We start from the raw sequence: 11,681 nt of genomic DNA on the forward strand, positions 1-11,681 counted from the left end.
ATTTTTCAAAAATGTTTTTTCATCATAATTTTCTAAAATTTAAAATTTGAAGTCACTTAAGTATTTTGCAGGTTTATTATGTTTTCATTTCACATTTACTTATTTCTATGAAATGTAGTCAATATACAAAATGCTGATTTATTTTTGTACTTTGAGATAATAAAAATTGTTTTGAGATTAAATGCTGTGGGTTAATGGGCCAGACTGTGAGGTCAGTTTGAACTGCAAGGTCAATGGTTCAAACTCACCAGCTGCTCCTTGGAAACCCTATACAGGGTTGCTATTGGTCATACTTGACTCAGCAGCACTTAACAACAACAACAACAACAGTTTAGGAATGAAGTAATATTTTTACGTATTATTGACATTTAGTTAATTTAAACCCATCAGTGAAGTTTCATTTAAATATTCAGATTTACAGAACCAGATATCTGAAACAAACTTAGTCTTCTCTTTTGAAAGATGGATCAGAGAACTATGAACCTCATGAAATATATTTGTGGTATAGTGAATTATCTAATGTTCCTTCTAGCCATAGTCTGTAACTCCCACCCAAACAATATTTCTTCACTGTTTGGTCTGGGTAAAATAAAATTGGAAAATATAATGATAGGATAGCATAATTCAGCTGTAAATGTCAGCTGAATGAATTCTAATTATAAAAACTTAAAATCTGTTGTTATTTCTAAGTGCCATTGAGTCAGTTCCAGCTCATAGCAACCCTGTATAGGGTTTTGAGGAGTGACTACTAAAGAACTATAGAATGGGTATACAAGGAACCATCTGAGAATAGATGGGAGATCTCACTGTCATAAAAGAAGAGCCAGGAGTGGAGCATGTCCTTTGGAACCTTCTTGACTCAGGGAGAGTAAAGCTGTGACACCAGAAGAATGGGAGAGGAACAGCAACAGAATCAAGAACCAGAGCATGAGATACAACAATGCACCTCCCAGCCCATGGAACAAGTAAAGCTGAGTGACTTTGAGCAAGAAGCTTGCTTATACAATGGGATGCCTTCAGGTACTTCATTGGCAGAGCTGGGTTCACTGACCTATGGAGCTGAGGCTTATGGTGGAGTTGTGTGTCCCATAAGCATTTATTAGCAGCTAACTGGAACAACTGTTCTCTGAGCTTTTCTTATCCCACATTGTAACCTGCTAACTTTATTATTAAATCCCATAACTCTGAGTATAGTGTCTGAGTCCCGTATAGTTACCAAACCCAACTGAAGAGTAAAGAGGGTTGTGGAAGGAGTGGTCAGTGCCATATTTTTTGCAATGTGAAATTCAGCATGGTATTTCATGTTCAATTGATCATGATAGTCTTGTGAATAAGAGAGAAAAGTATGAGCATGAACCAAGAGAAATTAGGTGAATTAGTCATTGGCTGAAAGATGGAAACCAAATGGTCCTAATGAAAGGAATGAGATGCCCTTGGTTCTGTTCTTGGCTTCAACTAAGGGCTTAAATGGAAATATGAATTATATTCTTATCAAGTAATTGGGTAATAAAAAGCTGGACCAGCAGTTAATATATTGAAGAGTAAGATCCATTTTTTTTATTTTTTTAGTTTGACTGCTTAAAACAATAGACTTCAAATAGGATAAAAGTGAACATAACTTGTGCTGGTTCTGAAAGTCAACCAAATAAGGAAGGATAAAATCATATAGATTAACAATGGAAGAGTGGCCAAAATTAATTTTTAATCAGGTACTAATATTGTCATTTGAAAGAAGTACAAGTTAATCAGAGAAAATTTCAAAAACATAGAAATCTAGAAAAGACACCAACACAAATGGCTATAACATGTTCATGTTTTTGCTTTACTTCTTTGGCTTTCTATATTGAGGCACAGTGAATTACAGCTCTTTTATCATAGTCTTTGTGAATTCCACAAAACAGCAGGGAGGGACCACACAAACAGAATATTACTTTTGCCATCCCAATAGGCTTAAAAGGAGTCATCTCAGAAGCAGATAGAGGCAATCCTAGGATCATCAAGAAGAAGGGTCATGAGTGGAGCCTGAGATTGCTGCCTGGAAAAGTGGCAACCGAACAGCAACAGAGGCAGCAGCAGAGAAATAGAATAATGGGTTTTCTGGCTTTCGAAGAAAGTTGGCTTGTAGAATGTGCCCTTTGGGCATATTTACAGACAGCAGAAATGTACATTTAACAATTTGCCAGAGTACAAAGAGGCTGAGGACAAAAGCATAGTACGTCTGCAGTTTGGCTGAGAACACTTGTTTCTTGAGTTGTTCCTGATTCTGAATTGTACCCTGTTCTCTTCCCTAAACCCTAAATAATCTTGAGTATTGTCTTTGAATTCTGTGTGACTATTGCAAAGGATTGTTGAACCAGTGGAGGCATAAAACTATGGTGGGAGGCATAATTGGTTTCAGAATAGGATAAAAAAAGATTGAAAGGTGGTGGCATGCCTGATCTCTAACTAATAGGAATCTGCCTTGAGCTAATTTTGAGTTAGATTCTCCTTCACCAGAGGAAGTTAGACATGGCCCTTAATGCCATTTTTATACATTTTAATTTATATTTTGATGCATCACCAGTTTTCTATTTTGATACATCAACATTTTCACTTTTATTTTTATGGAATATATACATAGTTATTAAGTCACTCAAAATGAATTTGTATAGGGTTTCTAAGGAGCAGCTGGTGAGTTTGAACTGATGACTTTGCAATTTAAACTTCTGAATAAGAAGTGTTTTACAGGAAAATTTCTTATGTATAGTTACATATCGAGCTCCATGAGCGATAAAAATAAGATAGTTTGCTTCTAAGCAAAACTAAAATACAACAGTACTTTATAAATGATACACTAATTTCTAAATCTCTATAAAAATATTAGAATAGTCAACTAGGTATAACATTGTTTTACAATGGTATCTTTTAGTTATTTTTATGATATCTTGGGTATTGCATAATGTATCAAATGTATTATTTTACTATTATACATGTATAATACTAGATTCTTAATTTTGATGTTTCTGTATTATCAGTTAATTGTTTCTTCCATCAACATTTTCACATTTCATAACATCATAAAGGTTTCTAGTTATTTCATAGCAATTTAAATATCTGAGAATTTTACATATGAAAAAATTGCTTATTTCATTAGCTTTTTTCTCAGAAACTTCTTTCTATAGATTTCTGTGTAGACTTTCATAATATAATACCACACTGGAAACACCCGATTCAAGGAAGATTTTGTTTCATGTGTTTTAAGTTTATTAGTATTATTGCTTTCTAAATACTCATTGGATTTCCATTTATTTTTTTAAATGCAAACTACATTACCAAATTGGTCTGCAGAATGAATGCTTTTCAAAGATTTTGCCTGTAATTTAAGAAATCCATTAAATCTTCATACATATATCTTTGTTGTTGTTGTTAAGTGCCGTCGAGTTGGTTCCGACCCATAGCGACCCTGAACAGGGTTTCAGAGGCTGTAAATCTTTACGGGAGCAGAAAGCCTCATCTTTCTCCCATGGAGCAGCTGGTAGTTTCGAACTGCTGACCGTGAGGTTTGCAGCCTGATTCGTAACCACTACGCTACATATATCTTAGGAATGTTATTTTCTATAGTATTTTTCTGATTCTTATTACAGAGCAGAAATTATATTTGATCTTCCAAAAATATATTGATTTTCCATTTTCTGATTTATTTCATGGCCATTCTTTTAATCAGTTTGTGCTTTTTCTTTGGATTCAGGGTAAACTGATATTTTTTCATCTGTAATGCTAATTTCATTCTTTGTTCCATCATCGATGATCTTTATTGCTTTTATTCTTCTTGTTGAATTAAAAATTAATTTATTTAAAATGGTTTCACTGTTTACCTATTTCCTCTTTTCATCACAATTGCATATTTCTTTTAATATTAGAAAATCTAATGAATTTCTGTTACTATAGTCAATGATGCTATGCTTTCCTCATCCTATTGGGAATTCAAATAATTTTCTAAATTTTCCTTAAGTTCATATATGTTATTTTCAGAAATTAGTCTTCAAGGTGATATCAATTTTTCTTTATTCTTAAAGCTTATTTTGTTTTTTCGATGCAAGCTACATAGTTCATAACAACTTTTTTCATCTTTATTTACTTCCAGTATGGATAGGTATGAATAATAATTTCCTTCAATTTATTCCTTATTGTTTTAATCAGAAATTTGATTTCTAATTCCCAGCTCCTAATAGACTTTCACTGAGTCCTGGTATAATGCTGTAGGATAAGCACCAGGCTGCTAACTACAAAGTCAGTGGTTCAAACTCACCAACAACTCCTCAGAGAATCTATACAGGTCTGGTATGAATCAGAACCAACTCAGTGACACTTAACAGAAACAGCACAATAGACTTTCACAACATAATACTTTATTAGTCAGTTTATTCCTACCCATTTTCATAGCCAAAGGGTCATAATAATGAATATAATCACTAGAATCTTAAGTATGGCTAGAGATTACAGTATTTATCCTGTTTTTATGTCTAGACTATGTTGTAGCCAATTCATATCTTTGTAGTTAGCAACATACTTCATTTCTCAATTTAATATAGAAATACAAGATTTCTGTATCTTCTTTCCAATGAGAGCAAAGTAGAGACTTTGAAATATGAAGAACAATACTCTAGTAAAAGCATGTTGTTGTTAAGTACTATCAATTGGTTCCAACTCATAGCAACCCTGTTTAGGCTTTCCAAGGAGCAGCTGGTGGTTTTGACTGCTGACCTTTTGTCTAGTAGAAACATACAGTAATAATAAATTAAGGCATTGCATTTGGGCACTTTTCAATCAAAGCTCAATGGAAAAGGAGGGAAGTGTATTTATTCTTCACTCAGATGGTCCAAATGAAAATGGTTGTATGAGGATGACTTTAAAACTTCAAATTATCTTAAGTTTGTTATTGAGTCTTGGTATGACACTGTAGGATGTTGTTGTTGTTGTTGTTAAGTGCCATCGAGTCGGGTCCGACCCATAGCGACACTGTACAGGGTTTCCGAGGGTGTAAATCTTTATGGGAGTAGAAAGCCTCATCTTTCTACCACGGAGCGACTGGTAGGTTTGAATCGCTGACCTTAAGGTTTGCCGCCCGATTCGTAACCACTACGCTACCAGAGACACTGTAGGATAAGCACTACTAAATGCAATGTTAACAGTTTGGACTCACCAGCTGCTCTGTAAACCATACATAGTGTCACTGAACACAGCATCACAAAATCAAGATGTTTGTTACTGATGGAAATCTCTCAAAAATTTTGTTAGAGAGTTGGACACCAGTGCTGGTTTTCATTGACATATATTCATATTGATTTTTGAGTCATCATTGGCATTTGGAAAAATGTTTTAAACTTTATCAGATGGTATTCAGACGGCATTTTAAACCAAATATTTACTCAAAGCCTTCAAGAAAATTCAGATATGAGTTAATGGTATGAATAATACACAAACAACCATAAATTAAATGTGTACATTTTGATACAGTTTTTTTTTATAGTGATAATCTTTCTTTACTTTGAGACAGTGTTATCTGAAAATTTCTGAAACATTGGGTTTAGCACACCCTTAAAAATATAAGCTTAGACTGAGTTCAGAGAAAATAAAAGTATAGAAATTAATTTGAAAATAAAATTAGCTGTCAATATTGAGCACAGCTTTGTATTAGAAATGCATTCATTTATTATATTCATTCTTTCCAATAGATCTACAAAATAGCTATTATTAACTCCCTTCAAATATAAGGAAAGTAAAGGCTCTAGGAAGTAAACTCTATTATTATCCTATTTACTTTTTGGTAACTTGCTATAAAATGCATAGCAAGGAGGCAGAAAGTCAGTGTTTGACCTGGCAAACTGACTGCTGACATCTTAATGTAAACACTGAATCCTCAATGGTAGAGGTTTTAGGCAGCACATTAGTGCATTAAAAAAAGGGAGCATTGCTAATAAAATACTTCAAAGGAATAAAATAATTGATATGAATGAAATAAATTCTCCATACGCAATAATTTCCAAATGTGCTCTGCATGAAGACGGGATACTGCAGAAGGGAATCAAACTTTGATTGTAAGTTGGATAAGAAAGGTTTTAAAGTCTTTTCTGGTTCTGAGATAGTATGATTTTCATTACTTGATTTATACTAGTTTAATAAAATATTAACCACCTGTTTCTCCTTTCTACACTTATTTGCCTACTCTCCCAGTTCTCTTTGTTCACGTGCCTCAGATATCCCTTGCATTGCTAGAGTCAGATTTCTATGTATTCTACTGTTTGGTGCAAATGGACATTCCCCAACATTTTTGCTTGGGGTTATAGCATTTTGTGGTCATACCACTGAGAAGAATGGAGACTTTCTACTTGTCTTTAAGCTTTTTCTAGTAGCCTATAAACAAAAAGCTATAGGCTAGCTTTCAAATATAAGTCAGTGAAACACAGGAAAACAATGTATTTGCTTTTGTCTTAGTTCAATTTTTTTTTTTTAATCTCATACCAAAGAAATCTCTATACACATAAATAGCAGTGTACTCATGTGTTTGGAGAAGAAAGAAATTTCATTTTGTTGTCATGAAAACTGAACTAACTGTGCTCTGAGGATAGTAGACCATGGACGTGACTTCAGATCCCTGAATCACATAATTCATTTGTTATTGAATGTTTCATTCTTTCCATAACTATCCCCTAAAAACTCAGACGCTGAATAAAGAAATCAATTTATTGTGATCTTTTAATACACAAAAGATTCTTTTAATATATGTGCAGGCCCATTGTAAACACAACTGAAAAATATCCTGGAAGACTTACCACATTTATATTTAATTTAAAATATTGATTAAAAGCATAATATTTTTATCCCATTAATAAAGCATTCAATAAATTGTATTGAGTAACTTTACGTCTATGGGGGAGAAGAAGCATCACAATTTTTTTCTTTTTGATAAGTGACTATTCATGATGAATTAATTCAGAGTTTTGAATGGTTAAATTTGCTCAAAGGTTTTACCCAGTTCCGCTGAAGAAAGATGAGGCATTCTGCTCCCGTAAAGGTTTACAACCTCGTAAATCCTGTACAGGGGCGCTATGAGTCGGAATCGACTCCATGGCACATAACAACAACAAGGGTACAAGCAGTCAAGAGGCACAAGAAAAACAAGGAGACGTTACGTTACAGCATCCTCAAGACGCCTGAGATACTTCCTTCTCGCATTGGATAAGCACTTTCTGTTTCATAATAGTAGTTAAGTCTTCGAGTGCAGTTTGTTGGTCACCTTGCACAGTGGGGAGTAGAATTTCCCTTATGAAACATCTCTAATTTACATCTGTGCAGTTTAGTTAACATTTTTCAGGGAGCTGTGTATTCACCCGAGTTCATCTGAGAAACTCAGCACATGAGGTTATCATATAAGAAGTTCATATTGTATTTAAACTCTCAATTTTATTTAACAATTGGAAGCTTTAAGAATAGGATAGAATCATTCTTGTAGATTATTCAGTTAAACATGTATTTTATAACCAAAATACACTCAAATATTCTACTATCAAATCAATTTTGACTCATAAGAACCTTATAGGCCAAAGCAGCACTGCTACATAAAGATTCAGAGGCTGCAAATCTTTGCAGAATTGGACTACTGCTTTTTTGTTTTTTTTCCCATAGTTCAACTGGTGGGCTTGAACTGATGATCTTTTGGTTAGCAGCCCAAATTTAACTTCTTGCTACACTTGTTATTAAGTGCCATCGGGTGGGTTCTGACTCATAATAGCCCTGTATAGGGTTTCTAGGAGCAACTGGTGGGTTTGAATAACAACCTTTTGGTTCACAGTCCAGTGTTTTATTGTAGTGGTCTGGAACCAAACCTGCAATATCTCTGTGGAATTCTTGTGTTTATATTAATTTCAAATTTGGTCTTAAAGTATGCAGACTTATTTTTTTTTTTCAATTTTTTGATCACATCATCAAATTTTTTTGTGTGCTTCACTTGCTATTCCTAGGATCTGTCAGTCTGTTTATGCTCTTTTATTTTTGATAGGCAGATGTCATTTTTCAGAAAAAGTAAAAAGTACCAGTTCCATATAACGACTAAAAATATTTTTCAAAGTGTTTTTGTAAAGTAATGACATGGCAGCAGATTGATAGATGCCTTCTAAATGCTGAGTTTTTTGTTTGTTTGCTTGTTTGTGTTTTATATTTCCTAAACAGATATAAGCTATCTCAAAATGGGTTCTAATCATCAGTGCCTAATTTTCTTCCAACAAAGGAAGAGTGTCACACATTTGATGGATTTTTATTCCAACTAAGGTAAGTTGTGCCGCCTTATTATATATATATTTTTTCCTATACTAGTTGCTCATGTCTAAGAAATGTCCACAGGACTCCAACTGGATGTTTCTTACTATTTTCACACTAACACAGGCATGAGCATGCAGTGTATAAGAGGAATGTACTGGAGTTCTGCTGTGGTGCTGTAGAATAAACACTGGACTGCTAACCAGAATTTCAGTGGTTCAAATCCATCAGCCGCACCTTGGAAACCTGTTCAGGGTCGTTCTGAATCAGCACCAACTCTATGATACTTGCAACAACAACATATTTCATTATGAAAATAGCTTCATTTAATGCTTACAATAGATCACAGTATGTATAATACAATTCTTTGTGTGTTTTTTTTTTTTTTTTTTAACTTTCTAAATGTAGTTTTCCTCTGTTCAAAAACTTTATGGCATTGTAGCTAAAATTATTTTGTGGTTTAAAATGAGTTCATTTAACACCTGAGTTCATTTAAAACCATTTAGTTTGTAATATGCAACAGATCACTTCAAGATCATAATTCTGAATTAATTTTCTACCTTTTTCTTAATTATCTTAAAACTCCCTTTCTAAATATCTGTATGCCCAACCTTTTTGAAGTCTCAATGAATAGCAGTATTATCTTCTTCACGTCTCTCAGCAGAAAGACGAGGGAAGGAAAAAAAGATCAGAAAAAGGATCACTGCTGGAAGTTATGTTATGATGACTATCATTTCAGATTATCTTTATATTTTATATGCAAGATAAAAATATTTCTAATGTTGAAATGGAGATAACTCAACCAATTTGTATTGTGTCCGTCACCAAATACCTGCTGTTTGCCCTGAACTCATCACCGTAGCTTTGTTATCCTTTAATAATTTACCTGATAGGAAAAATAACATATAAGATAATTAAACAAGATAGCTATCTGTTAGTCTACAAAGTAGTCTCCCCATACTTGAAACATATAGAAAAGTAATTGAAGAATAAAAATGTATATGTGGAAAATGTTACCAAAATATGAAATTATAAAGAAAAACTTATATTGGATAAGTGTTCTTAACCTTTTAATGAGAAAACTTCCAAATCAAGACATGAGACAGAAAAATTTAAAAACAAATTTAAAGCACTTTTTGATAAAAGACTTCATTTAAAAGATTAAATATACATACAAACCAAAATGCCTATAATTATACATATAAACTCTTTGTTGTTGGTGTTAGGAACTAATTTCAATTGCAGTCATAGGTTCACTATGTGCACCAAAACAAAACACTGATAAAACTCTTGGGGAACGTTATTTTTGGTATGCTTATATATGGAAATGGAGTCCTGGTGTGGCGATGTGGGTTAATGTGTCAGACTGCAGAGCTATTTGAACTGCAACGTCAGCAGTTCAAGCTCACCAGCTGCTCCCTGGAAACCCTATACAGGGTCACTGTGGGCCAGAACCGACGTTATGGCACTTAATAAAAACAATATATGAGAATGAAGACTTCATATTTTACCTATATGTTTGTTTCTTGTACAAAATATAATTTCTTAAAGGCAAACAAAATGAAAACTTATTTACAAAAATATTTTTTAAAAGTATGTTTTTCGAAGGAGGGACTTCTGGCGCTTCCCTGACCAGGCAGCTCAGGTAGGGCAGTCTTGGGGAAAAGGGGCAGAATCACAAATAGCAAACCTCTGTCTAGAAGACAGACAGACTTTGAACAAACATAAGATCTTATATTTCAACATTCTGAACTCGTTTTTTTAAAAGATCAAATTACTGAGGAATTGCAGGCATTTTGAGCTTTTGCCTGCCTGCACATGGCTCCTGCTTCTGCACCCACACCGGCGAGTGCCTCTGCCCCCTACAGACCTTGGAATGCAGGGCTAGTGCAACCTCACTTAGAAGGCTGCATTTCCAGAGAAAAGGAAACATAAACTAACAAAGCCGAACAAATAGAGAGGGATATCGGCATGGATATCAGGAAATTCCGGGAACATGGTACAGAGAGACTGAGAGAGACATCTTTTACATCATCAAATACAGACACTACTTCCCTGCAGCCATTACTCCCAGCCCTCTACAGTCCTGGCCTAGACCAGCCCTCTGCCAAGCCACCAAGGTCCAGGGCCCCCAAGGCCAAATCCGCCACGAAGCCAGGTCACGGAGGCCCAGGGCCATTGAGGCCCAACCCGCCACGTAGCCCGGTCGCCAAGGCCCAGTGCCCCTCAGACAAAACCCGCCCTCAACCCGGTCCCCGAGGCCCAATCTGCCCAACCCACACGCTGAGGCCCAAGCCGCCTGATGCCCAGCTGCTGATACCCAGGCCCTCTGAGGCCCAAACCACCTGCCCGAGGCCCAAACCACCCTCCCGAGGACAAACCCTCCTGCAGCCCGGTTGCTGATGCCCAGACCCCCAGAGGCCCAAACCGCCTGCTCTAGGCTCAACCCGCCTGCCCGAGGCCCAAACGGCTCTCCACCAAGGCCCAGGCCCAACTGAGGCCCAAAAAAGTTACTCTGATTTAAGCAATAAGGAGAGTGAAAAGGGAAGACCACATCTTCCTAGAGATAATCAGAAAACATAAAAAATTACCAAAACACATAATTAATTATTAGGGCCACAGATAAACATTAAACATGCCCAAGAAGCAAAAGCAGATGACCATATCGGCACATGTCCAGAAAAAAGATAAAATATCTGAGACAAATAAACCAGAAGTAGACCTTCTCTCCATGCTGGAAGGAGAGCAGGCCTTGGAGATACCTGAGAAAGAATTCAGAAAAATGATTATAAAATGTCTCAAAACACTTTACAATGGAGTTGAGAAAAATAAGGAAGAAGTCAGAAAAGTGCTACAGGAACAATCAAACAAGATAGATACAGCATTGGTAACAATCCAAAACCTACAGAAAGAGGTCCAAACAATCAATAACAAAATGGCAGAAATAGAAAACTCCCAGAAAGAGCAGAGGAGTAGAATAGATAAGATGTAAGGAAGAATCAGTGAACTAGAAAACAAGTCTCTCAATACCACTAAGATGGAAGAACAAACCCAAAAAAGGGTAAAAAATTCAGAGGAAGGTTAAGATTCGTGTTGGACAACATGAAGAGGAATACCCTAAGAATTATTGGCATTCCAGAACAAAATGAGTCACACAAGTCCACAGTGGAAATAGTTTAAGAACTACTGAAATAATTTTTTTCTAACATCCTCAAGGGGGAAAATATAGACATCCAAGTAGCCCAACGAAGTCCAGGAAGGGTGGACCCCAAAAGAAAATCACCAAGATATATCATAGTCAAGCTCCCCAAACTCAAAGACAAGGAGACACTCCTGAAAGCAGCAAGAGAAAGCAGAAGGGTCACATACAAAGGCAAACAAGTCAG

The sequence above is a fragment of the Chrysochloris asiatica genome, unplaced genomic scaffold, assembly GCF_000296735.1.
Source record: "Chrysochloris asiatica unplaced genomic scaffold, ChrAsi1.0 scaffold00111, whole genome shotgun sequence".
Taxonomy (NCBI): domain Eukaryota; kingdom Metazoa; phylum Chordata; class Mammalia; order Afrosoricida; family Chrysochloridae; genus Chrysochloris; species Chrysochloris asiatica.